The sequence below is a fragment of the Elaeis guineensis genome, chromosome 7 (genome assembly GCF_000442705.2).
Source record: "Elaeis guineensis isolate ETL-2024a chromosome 7, EG11, whole genome shotgun sequence".
NCBI lineage: Eukaryota > Viridiplantae > Streptophyta > Magnoliopsida > Arecales > Arecaceae > Elaeis > Elaeis guineensis.
This window is the reverse complement of record NC_025999.2, coordinates 99,656,607-99,669,526: the sequence shown is the minus strand read 5'-3', so window position 1 is coordinate 99,669,526 and position 12,920 is coordinate 99,656,607.

The following is a 12,920-nucleotide window of genomic DNA, read 5'->3' as shown; positions in this document are numbered from 1 at the left end:
ATTCAGCGGCGGGACGGGCCACTTGGGCCAGCCGCCCAGTCTTTCCCGAAAAGACGAATCCAAGGGTGGAAAGCCCCCAATCCGACCACGACTCCACCTCTGAAAGATCTCTACCCCCATTCTGCCAGAGGACCCTCGAGACCCGTAGTCACGAGGATTTCCTGGACCGGAGGCTCCAGGAGATGAACCAGCGGATCGAGGAACTCCGCCACGCTCCCCCGCTTATGGTGAGGATATTTGTACTGACCCTCTCTTTTCTCAAATGATCATACAGGAACTGATCCCGTCAAACTTCAAACTCCCCCAGTTTGAAAGCTACGACAGGACTTCGGACCCGGTTGATCATCTGGAGGCCTTCTGGACGATGATGCTACTTCATGGCGCACCCGACGCCATTCTATGCCGAGCTTTTCCATCCACCTTGAAGGGAGTGGCGAGAAATTGGTACTCGACGCTGAAGCCGGGTACCATCTTTTCCTTCGATCAGATGAGCCACCAATTTGTGGCCCATTTTGTCAGCAGCCGGCATCCCCGGAAGGGTTCGGAGTCCCTCATCAATATCAAGCAGAGGGAGGGGGAGTCCATTCGGGCCTACATCAACTGTTTCAATGTTGCAGCGCTAGAGGTCCGAAATTTGGACCAATCGATAGCAATGGCCGCTCTGAAGGGCGGCCTTCAGAAGAATGACCTTTTATTCTCCCTGGAGAAGAAGTACCCCAGGGACTTTGCTGATCTGTTGGCTCGGGCTGAAGGGTACGCTCGAGCGGAAGAAGCCTTCAAAATGAAGGATGAGGAGACTGCGAGAGAACGGCAGGTGGGAGACTCGAGTAAGTCCGCAGTCGAGAAAGGGGCGAGAGAAGCTCGGCCACGTTCTCGAACTCCTCCCGGGCACAAGCGTGTCCATACTCCTCCCCGGGTACGTAGGCAGAGAAGTTCGGACCGCGGAGTTCGACGGGGTTCTCCACCGGGAAGATTCCGCAACTACGTCCCTCTTAATACCTCGAAGACCCAGGTACTGATGGAGGTCAGAGAGCAGCTCCCTAAGCCAGAAAGGATGCGCACACACCCCGGGAAGTGCAACGACACGGAGGAATGCATCCAGCTCCAAGACGATATCGGGAAGCTCATCCGGCGAGGTCGACTCAATAGGTTCATTCGACGCCGGCCTGAGGGTAGAGAAGATCGGCCAAGGGCCTTGCCGCAACCTGAACCGCCAAGGAGGGAGGAGCAGCCCGGAGATCGACCTCCAATCGGAACCATCGACTCCATCACCGGAGGGCCTCAAGGAGGAGCAGACCTTCCACGACCGTGGAACTCGAGAAACCTGTAAATGTACTACTCACGACTTTGCTTTGAATCAAAATTCCTTTCGACTTTGCATGTCTTTCCCTTTCGACATGGATTTGTTACGATTGGGGATAACCCCTTCAAATAATTAAAACAAGGTCATGTTAAAAATAGGAGGAAAACCTCGTCCTAACATGAGCAAAATGAAAGTTCGATTATTTTAAGATCGGATCGGGGGAGAGACCCATATAACGGCCCATGAGTGCCCCCATGGTCATGTTAGGAACAGGAGGAGAACCTCGTCCTAACATGAGCAAAATAAAAGTCTGATTATTTTAAGATCGGATCGGAGGAGAGGCCCATATAACGGTCCTTGAGTGCCCCCATGATCATGTTAGGAACAGGAGGAGAACCTCATCCTAACATGAGCAAAATGAAAGTCCGATTATTTTAAGATCGGATCGGGGGAGAGGCCCATATAACGGCCCTTGGATGCCCCCTGGGCCATGTTGGGGACGGAAAGAGAACCTCGTCCTAACTCAGGCAAAGTCAAAAGTCCGGTTCTTTCAGACCGGATGGGGGGAGAGGCCCTACAACGCCCTTACGTGCCCCCACAGCCATGTTAGGGACAGGAGGAGAACCTCATTCTAACATGAGCAAAGTCGAAGGCCCGGTTCTTTTAGACCGGATGGGGGGAGAGGTCCTACAACACCCTTACGCGCCCCCACAGCCATGTTAGGGACAGGAGGAGAACCTCGCCCTAACATGAGCAAAGTCAAAGGCCCGGTTCTTTTAGACCGGATGGGGGGAGAGGCCCTACAATGCCCTTATACGCCCCCACAGTCATGTCAGGGACAGGAGGAGGACCTCACCCTAACGTGAGCAAAGTCGAAGATCCGGTTCTTTTAGACCGGATGGGGGGAGAGGCCCTACAATGCCCTAATGTGCCCCCACAGTCATGTTAGGAACAGGAGGAAACCTCGTCCTGACACGAGCAAAGTCGAAGACCCGATGGGAGGAGAGGCCCTCACAACGACCTTTATGTGCCCCCACAGCCCCATCGGGAACAGAAGGAGAATCTCATCCTAACCTGAGCTGAGATCGACTATGTCAAGAGCAGAAGGAGGACCTCGTCCTGACAATGACAAAAATTTGGTCACCCAACATGATCGGATAAAGAAAAAAGTTTCCTCAATGGCACCTCCACACCTCTACGCGACCCCGCGAAAAGCAAGGGGAGGACCCTCACCTGAAAAGAGGAGGAAAATTAAGAAGGAAGGTGACGAATTACACCGGCAACAGACGAAAAATAAACCACACCAAAGACCTAGGGAATCTCGTCTCAACAAAGATGAGAAATTCCTACCAAACACCCTCGGCCTCTAAGAAGGCTCTCGACACAGGCCAAGAAAATAACGATCCCTTCGAGGTAATGCGGAGTTCGGACCACCGAGCTCGAGCCTATGGCCATGGACGATCAGAAAAGCAAATCAGTGTGGCGATGATTGGGCACCTCCAAACGACATCGACGTCGGACAAGTCAAAAGACAAAAGAAGTTCGACGGACGATAATTTAATACAACACGCGGATGAGGTAACACAAAATCTCCTTTTTATTTCATTCACAAAATATACACTACAAAGCCCAGCAGGCTAAAGAAAGAAAACCAAAACGACAAGAACAAGACGAAACAACAGAAGAAAAAATATATACATGGGAAGACGGAAAGATAAAAAGAGCCCTAAGGGGGCCCAGCTTCCTCCGACCTCGGACTTTCGGCTTCGACCCTCGTCAGAAAATCCCTCAAACGTCTGACTTCTGCTTCCAATTCTCTCTCTCTCATTAATATCTTCATGTATCTTCGGTGATATCGCTGGCTTTCGCTCTCCGCCTCTCGATGCCTTTTTCTCAGGACCTCAAATTTTGCCTCCGCGTCCTTGACGGCCTGTTGCTCGCATGCCAGCTGGATCTTCAATTGCTGCAGCTCAGCCGCCCTCCCCCCAAGGGCGATAGAAAGCTCTTCTGCAGTTCTTCTCAAGGATTGGAGTTCGCTGGAATCCCGAGAGGAAGCGAGCTGAGCCCTGCCAGCCAGCTGCCCTTGAAGGCGGGCAACCTCGTCGGTCGCCATCCGGAGCCTCCCCTTGTATTCGTCCACCTGCTTGCGCCAGCCGGCCCGGTACGCATCGTAGCTCGCCTCGACATCCTGGAGCTACTGTTGGAGGTCGGAGACCTTCTTCGACCACTCCCGGTCGCTGTCGGCCCGAGTCAAAAGTCGGGATGAACTTCCCTCCAGCTGGCCAATCCTCTCCCGGGCAGCCGACAGCTCCACCCTGAGGGAACTGATTTTGGCGGCTTGAGCCCAAATTTGATCGCTGGCATGCTTCTTGCATTCCTCAAGCTCTTTCTCAAAGTTTGTCTTCCTCCGACTGTACTCCATGATCTCCTTCACGTGGAGATTCCGAAAGTAGGTGGCCTCCACGGTGGCTTTGGAATGACTCTTCCTCCACCTGCGAAGCTCACCTTCCGTCTTCTTCGACCTTTTTGTTAGACGGAGGACTTCCTTCTTCAGCCGCTGGATTGTAGACTTCAGTGGAATCCCCTGAGGCAAAGGAAGCGCTTCGACGGGACGCTGCCATCGGGAGGTCAACGCATTAAAACACAGCTCATTACAAAGAAGTAGAAGAAAAAAAGAAAGAAAAAGAAGAGAAGAAAAGTCCCCCAAAAGGAGGAGACCAATTTTATTGACTGAACGTTTCTTGAAGATAAAAGAAAGAAGAAAAATGGCAATAAAGGAAGAATACAAAGTTAGAGGTCTTGGACCTCTGGATCAACGGGGGGACTCGGCAACTCTGGGGGGTGGACCACGGTGGCTGCAGCAACGGTGGAGGGTCCGGCTTCATCCTCGGATGCCTCGTCTAAGAAGCTGAGGTCGAGCTCGGAGAATTTCACGACCATCTTCTCCTGACAGAGCTCGAACTCTTTATTGAATGCAGCTTGGCCGAACTCAACCTTCAACTTCTTCATTTCGGTGGAAGTCTTGAACTCCTCCACCGCTTGACTCCTGGCCTCTGAGACCAGGGTCGGGATCTGTTCCATCATATTGGCAACCTCGACCTCCGCCCTCCTCACCATCTCCTCCAGGTCGGCCTTCTGTTCCGTCGAGGTCTGTCTCTCTCTCTCAAGCACCTCTCGGAGACCGGCCACCTCGAGGGCCATTTCCTTAAGGCGGACAGCCTCGGCCTGCTGACCTTCCACCGTCTTGTTTGTCGTCTCGATGTTGGCGAGGAGTTGATGCCCGAGCTGCAAGGGCAACAGGAGAGCCAGAATGAGAGCTGGAAAGTTAATTAAATAAAGAAGCGAAAGGAAAAAGGAGAACGAATCTACTTACCTCGAGGAAGGCCCCCAGCGAGTCCCAGACTCGTTGTGTAGGATCGACGCGGACGATCCTCTGGACGACTTCGGGCAGCGAGCACCCGTCTACCAGCTTTTTTATTAGATCCCTGTCACTAAAGGGATCATCCCCCTACTCCTCTTCAGAGCCACGGGACTCTTCAGTGGCAGCCCGACGACTGCCGACCCGACGGGCCAAGGTCTTCCTCCTCTCACCCCCTGGCACCTCCTCAGGATGGGTCTTCGAAGCGGGGACCTCGGTAGGAGAACTCAAACCCCTCGGGGAAGCCCGGGCGGCGGGACGCTCAGTATCTGGAAGGACGTCAGCAGCTGAGGTCGCCCGGGCGGGCGCGATCGAACTCGTCCCCTCCGCTCTGGCCCTCTTCGCCGGCCTGGAGGCCGCGGCGCCCTTTCTTTTGAGAGCCTTCAGGCCCCTGGCAAGCATCTATGCTTCTTCGGCGTCCATGCCTAAAAAAAAAGAAAAAAAAAGAAAAAAAAAGAAGGCATGAAAAAGAAGAAAAGAAGAGAGGTAAAAAAAAAAAAGAAGGGGAGAGATGAAATACTGGCGGGATCCAGGGGGCTCAGACCGATGTTGAACAGAAACTGCTCCTTCAGGAGGTTGGGGAGAGAAGGAGTTAGATATTTGAGAAGTTTCTGGGAGGCTTGATGGTCGTCTCCCCCCAGGTTGGGCGCCCGACGGACGGAGTCCCTCAGGGAGCCCCAAGGGGGCAACTCTAGCCTCAAGGTCGGGCATCGAACATAAAGAAACTTCCCCTTCCAGTTATGGATAGAAGAAGGAGCACCCTTCAGTAACCCCTTCCTACCAAACTAAGGAGAGAAGTACCATCAATCCTTCGTCGAGGGATGACGCTTGAAGGTGTAGAAGTATCTAAACAAGGAAAGGGTGGGCTGGACTTCGACTACATGACAAAAAGAGAGGAACCCTATCAAAAACCTAAATGAGTTCGGTGCAACCGAAGCCAGAGAAATATCCAGGAACTGAAAAAGGGCAATGACGAAAGGCGGTAGAGGAAGTCGGAGTCCGGCACGAAAGGCCTCCTGGTACAGGCAGAAGCAGTCGACGGGAGGGGCACTAGCCCGGTCGGATGGGCCAGGAAGTTCCAGTTCGTATTCCGGAGGAACCCCATACTGAACTCTTATCAGTTGGAGTTCGTCCGGAGTCAGAGAATATGGAATGGCATTCGGTGCAAAAATCGACGAGGTTCGGCTCTACCTACCGGTTCATCTACCGCCTGAGGACTCTAGGAGACCGAGACAGACGAACTCCTAGAGCTGCTAGAAGAAGAACCCCTGGAAGACATCTAGAGTCACACGAAGACCACTTACAGAGGCGAAATCTATAAAAATTGGAAAAATCACGGACAAGGTCCCGGGGGACTGAGGCGCAGAGCAAGAGGAAGAAAGATCGAACGACAAAAGGAAGAACAAAAAGAGGAAGGAGTTCCGAAACTAACCTAGGCGATTCGAAGAAGTACGAAGGTGCGGAAAGGGGGACGGCTCGAGGAACGCCTAAGGCTGGGAAGGGCGCTGAGAAAAATCAAAGTTCTCAGGAAGAAGAAGGATGCCAGAACGAGACCGTCGGATAGAGCGGGACTCTTGGAGGAGGGGTGCGGGTTTAAATAGGCCCTGAGATCTGGCATAATGACGATTGCGAATCCTTCTGACCTGTCTCTTTTCGCCGCATGTTCTACTCACCACAGCGGGCGGTTAAAAAGTGGCAGATGGCTGACAGTGCCTTTATTGCGCCACGCTTCGAGCACCATTCCGCTGCAGGTGCCTCTTCGGATCGCCTCAATTTGAAAAGACTCCGGCGCACGCGCATTGAATGCCAAAATATCTGAGGACAATCGCGCGCGGACATCGAGGGAGCAACTTCGGCTGTGACAATCTTTCTGTACTTCATTCAAAATTCAAACTCGGAAGTAGGGGACTGGTGTTGGGTATAAAATACCCTCAGCCGAAGTTCTTAACAGGATTGACCCTCCCGAGACTCCTCCGGCTTTCGACCACAAATGGTATCTCCCCGGACTTCTCCAACAGCCGGATTCCCGCAGTGCTGACTGAATTTTCCCGACGGACGAACTCCCACTACACCACCCGAGCTCCTTCAACATGAGTTCCTCCAGTTATCTATTAAACCGCCCCAAGCGCTCACTAAGCTCTGCCGACAGCCGACTTTCTACGACTATCAGCTGCTCCCCGAATCCCTTCCAGACTTCTTCCAGCCAGGTTCAACTCCAATCCGAATTACTCCGGACTCCACCAACGGCTGAACTTCTCCAACGGTAGATTCCTACAACTACCAGATCTCAACCCGGACTCCTACGGGAGCCGGATCTCGTCCCCGACCTCGACTGCGGAAAAGCTTCACCCGGACTCCTACGGGAGCCAGGCTCCATCCTCGACCCCGATTGCTGGTAAACTTCGTCCGGACTCCTAAAGGAGCCGGACTTCATCTCTGACTTTGATTGCAGGTTGACTCAGCCCGGACTCCTACGGGAGCCGGATCTCGTCCCCGACCTCGACTACGGAAAGGCTTCGTCCGGACTCCTACGGGAGCCGGGCTCCGTCCTCGACCCCGATTACTGGTAAACTTCATCCAGACTCCTACGGGAGCCGGGCTTCATCCCTGACTTTGATTGCAGGTTGACTCAGCCCGGACTCCTATGGAAGCCGGATCTCATCCCCGATCTCGACTGCAGAAAGGCTTCGCCCGGACCCCTACGGGAGCCGGGCTCCGTCCTCGACCCCGATTGCTGGTAAACTTCGTCCGGACTCCTACGGGAGCCGGACTTCATCCCTGACTTTGATTGCAGGTTGACTCAGCCCGGACTCCTACGGGAGCCGGATTTCATCCCCGACCTCGACTGCAGAAAGGCTTCGCTCGGACTCCTACGGGAGCCGGGCTCCGTCCTCGACCCTGATTGCTGGTAAACTTCGTCCGGACTCCTACGGGAGCCGGACTTCATCCCTGACTTTGATTGCAGGTTGACTCAGCCCGAACTCCTACAGGAGCTGGATCTCATCTCCGACCTCGACTGCGGAAAGGCTTCGCCCAGACTCCTATGGGAGCCGGGCTCCGTCCTCGACCCCGATTGCTGGTAAACTTCGTCCGGACTCCTACGGGAGCCGGACTTCATCCCTGACTTTGATTGCAGGTTGACTCAGCCCGGACTCCTACGGGAGCCGGATCTCATCCCCGACCTCGACTGCGGAAAGGCTTCGCCCGGACTCCGTCCTCGACCCCGATTGCTGGTAAACTTCGTCCGGACTCCTACGGGAGCCGGACTTCATCCCTGACTTTGATTGCAAGTTGACTCAGCCCGGACTCCTACGGGAGCCAGATCTCATCCCCGACCTCGACTGCAGAAAGGCTTCGCCCGGACTTCTACGGGAGCCGGACTCCGTCCTCGACCCCGATTGCTGGTAAACTTCGTCCGGACTCCTACGGGAGCCAGACTTCATCCCTGACTTTGATTGCAGGTTGACTCAGTCCGGACTCCTACGGGAGCCGGATCTCGTCCCCGACCTCGACTGCGGAAAGACTTCACCCGGACCCCTACGGGAGCCGGGCTCCGTCCTCGACCCTGATTGCTGGTAAACTTCGTCCGGACTCCTACGGGAGCCGGACTTCATCCCTGACTTTGATTGCAGGTTGACTCAGCCCGGACTCCTACGGGAGCCGGATCTCATCCCCAACCTCGACTGCGGAAAGGCTTCGCTCGGACTCCTATGGGAGTCGGACTCCGTCCTCGACCCCGATTGCTGGTAAACTTCATCCGGACTCCTAAGGGAGCCGGACTTCATCCCTGACTTTGATTGCAGGTTGACTCCCTGGCAGGCCGCAGCAATAGCCACGACTTTGCTCCGCCTCCTGCGACGGATTTCACGCAGCTCCATCACTCCCTGGCAGGCCATAATAATGGCCACGATCCTGCTCCACTTCCTGCGATGGATACCGCGCGATTCTTCCATTCTCTGGCAAGTCGCGACAACGGATGCCGCTCCGCTCCCCGTAGCAGACTCCACGTGGCACGCCCCGGTGATAGCCACGGGTCCACTCCACTACTCTCTGCAACAAACTCCTCCTGACTCTGGGCGGCCCACTGCCAGACGGTTACAGACATCGCTATCAGTTTGTTGCCCCCTCTGCCTATAAAAGGAGGACCCCAGATACGTTATTCTCCAAGCTCTATTTTCTATCCCAAAACTCTGCTAAAATTTCTGTTCGAGCACTCCATTCTTGTTGAGGCAGAGAACTGATTTGAGCGTCGGAGGGTTTTGTCGGAGCAACCACACTTCTGGTTTAGACTTCTTTTGCAGGTCCCGACGGCGACCGCGACCCCCACAACTCCAGCTTCTCCGACGCAAGCGGATTTTTGCACCAACAATTTGTATGTACTAAAAATAGTAATCAATATTATTGATAAATGAATGATAACAATCTATCCTAAAAGCAATCAATATTATCTTTTAAGATTTCTTAGCAATGCACCAGATGCAACTTATGATACAAAGATAATACCTTCTCAATTGATCCGCAGAAAATAGAGGAAGAAGTATGATCAAATATATATATATATATATATATTAAAAAAAATAGTTTGTCAAAAAAAATTTATATGAGATGTGAAAAAATCACTTGTTATGTTTGGGCATCAGCTTTCTAGACAATGATATTTTAATGAGAAAAAAAGAAAATTCTTAAACAAGTCCTCTGATGATGAACTCCGTCATAGAAATCGTCTTCCCCCAACCCTCATTCCAGGGGAGAAGGACAGCTCGACGAGACCCTGGTCCATGCCCAAGACCGACCCCCGACCGAGAGGTACGACTTCATCGTCCACGCCGTGATCGACGGTCAGGTTCTCGCCTTCTAAGTTTCGAAGCGCCCGGTGGCCGACGAGCTGCTCAAAGAAGGCCACCAAGGCCTTCGAGGTCGTCGTATTCACCGGACGGCTCACGCAGTACGCATCCCTCGTACGTGCTCGATCGACCACCTCGATCCCGGAGGGAAGATCACACATATCACACCGGCTGTTGCGGGGCTTCTGCAAGGAGATGGAGGGGAAGTTCGTGAAGGATCTATCGGTGATGGGGAGGGGTTTGGATCATCGGGTGGTGAGTGCGGATGAGGACCCGAGTGCTTACGCATTCCAGCGGGAGAATGCAGTTCAGAAGGTGATGAGATTCTTTGAGATTGCTCCTCTCTTTGAGGATACACGGGTATGCCATCTCACACCATCTCTCGGAGAGCACGAATCAGAAAGCGCAGATCTGATCCGAGCTTGTCCATTTGTTTTATGAGATATGGCCGATTGATCGATTTCAAGATTGGAGTAGAGTCCAGTTACTATCAAAGAGAGCCTTTTGGGTTGCACCTCTTGTGATAATCCGGCCTAATTGGACCCAAAATCAGCTCACAAAGCCTATCAGAGAAAAAAAAAAAAAAAAACAGAGCAGAGAGGAAGACTCCCGATCGGAGTCTTCCTCTTCCCCATTTCCGATCAAAAATCGAAGTCCTAGGGCCATTAAAAGACCCTAGGACGAGCTCTATAAGAATCCCCCTCCTCCCCTCTAAGCGTAGAGCCATTAGCCACCGATGATTGCCGGAGATTTTTCTCCGATTTTTCCGTTTGAAGCCGCGACTCCTTGACCTGTGCTCGCCGCAATTTCACGCCGGTGAGGGTCACCGGAGGTTGTGGTAAGGTCCCCTTTCTCTTCCTCTCTTCTCTCCCTTCTTTTCCATGCCTGTGAGCACGATGGCCGGCGACGGGTGTCGCCGGATTTAGTTGGAAAAGAAAACCCCCTGTTCACGCCGCTTCTTTTCTCTGATTTTCAGGCACCGACGGTCACGCCGACCGTCGGTTCTGGCCTCTCCGAACCCGGGAGAGTCGTCCGTTGCCGCCGGCCACCGTCGGGCATGATATGGCCGTGATCGGTCGGTCAAGGCACGGGGACCTTTAGGTCCCCTGTTTCGGCCCAATGAAAGCCCGGGAAGAAGAAGAAGAAAAAAAAAGAAAAGAAAAGAAAAAAAAAGAAAAAGGAAAAAGAAAAAGAAAAGAAAAAGGAAAAAAGAAAAAAAAAAAATACAAAATAAAAAAATAAAATAAAAAAATAAAAAAAAATAAGAAAAGAGAAAAATTTTCTCTCTCCCCTCTTTCTCCCTCTTTCTCTCTCTTCTCTCTCTTTCTCTCTCTATTGTCTCTCTCTAAAAAGAATAAAAAGAAAAAGAAAAAGAAAATATATAATAATAATAATAATAATAATAATAATAATAAAATGTGAGAGAAAGTTTCTCTCATTTCTCTCTTAAGTCTTTCTCTCTCTAGAATTGGACTTTCTCTCTCTATCTTCTCTCTCCATTTTCTCTCTCTAGATTTTCTCCCTATTTTCTCTCTCTAGACCTTTTATCTCTTTTTATGGATTTTGTCTCTCTAGGGTCATTCTCTCTTTGATTGCATCACAGACCCTAGGATAAACTTGAGATGAAAATATGATGATCTGGGACTGCTCCGAAATTCGTGCAGTAGATCGGATCCCGATCCGATTCTTTTTCGAAATTGATAATATCAATCATGGTTAATCTATATTAAGTCACCTTGATATGATCTCTGATGATCTCAATCATGATTGCCACTTTTGAAGGATACGAAGATTCTCTCTCCACTTTCTCTGATTGCCACTTTTGAAGGATACGAAGATTCTCTCTCCACTTTCTCTCTCTACTTTCTCTCTTATGACCGACTTTCTCTCTCTAAAAAAAAAGGTCTATGAATCTTGTATCAGGTCATGCCTTCATCTTTTAGAAGCTTATATTGACTCTAACAAGATGATCTGAAGTTGCTTTGATATCCGTGCTGTATGTCAACCTCATTTGATCGTATCAAAGATCTTTCAAATTCATTATTAAAGAACTCTATTGATAATCTTGACTTTAATTCGATCTGTGCTTCATGATTTCTTGATCAAGTCACTTGAATCTGACCCTCAGATCAGAGACTCTGAATTTGCCCTGGTGTCTGGATGGTCCGACACATCCGGTCAACAGTTCTCTTTCCATATGATTTAATCTTATTATTTTTATAGAATAGAAATTGATGATGATTTGATATTTTAAATAGGATTAGCTGATTCTTTTAACGAAGTCTGAAGATCTAAGACGAACGAGGTAAGTAGATCTTATGCTCCTTATTTATTTTTAAATGATCATATTTTTATGTAAAGAATTGCTATTGATGAAATCATAATTTTTCATAAAATAAGGATCGGCATATGTGATATGAAAAAGCATGTTTTATTAGGAGCATTGATTTCATGAATATGTCTTATGAAAATGGCATGATTATGAAGCATGAATTTCATTATTTTTCCATCTATGTATATGTATGCTTTAAAAAAAAGATATAATGATTTCAAAGGCTCTCAGATGGCTATGAATGAATCCCTTCGGGAAGGTCGACATCTGGAGCTAGCATCCACACGAAACATGGCCCTGCCAGCGGGTATAAAGTTGGCACAAGAATTAAGAACTCTGTCGATTAAGAAACATGGCCCTGTCACGGGTATAATAGTGACCTTAGCACGAATATCTGTGAATAATATTTTGAAACATGACATGAATACATGATGAAAATGATTTACGATTCATGATTGTGAAATATACATGATTTATGCATGCATGATGAGTTTATAACTTGTTTTGTTATATGTTCTATGAAATACTTTATTTTGTATTACCTACTATTTTCTAAATATTGCATTATCATGAAAAACTTATGCTTGATCCGATAAGGAAGTGCAAGTTCTACTTACTGGGCTATTGTAGCTCATATTCTTTTTATTTTCTTTTTGTTGAACAGAGAAATAAGGTTGGATCGACAAAAGAAATCCAAGCTTGAAGATCGGTATAGCAAGCTAAAAAATTTGATAACAGAAGTTTAATTTATTTTATAATCATGAATTTGTAGTTATTTATGAATGTTGAGATTCGGGTTAGTACTCGCTTTTGGATTTAGATGCTCTGAACCAATATTGGTTCGATTAATTGATGAATGATAGAATTAAATTTTTTTTTATTTGATGGATTTTAGATGATTATGATGGATTGGCTTCGTGTTATCGTGGGCTCCATCCCTCGGTAGCATGACTGTGTTATGTCCCGGATTTGGGGCGTGACATTTTATGGTATCAAAGTTTAGGTTATAATCATTGGGGATTA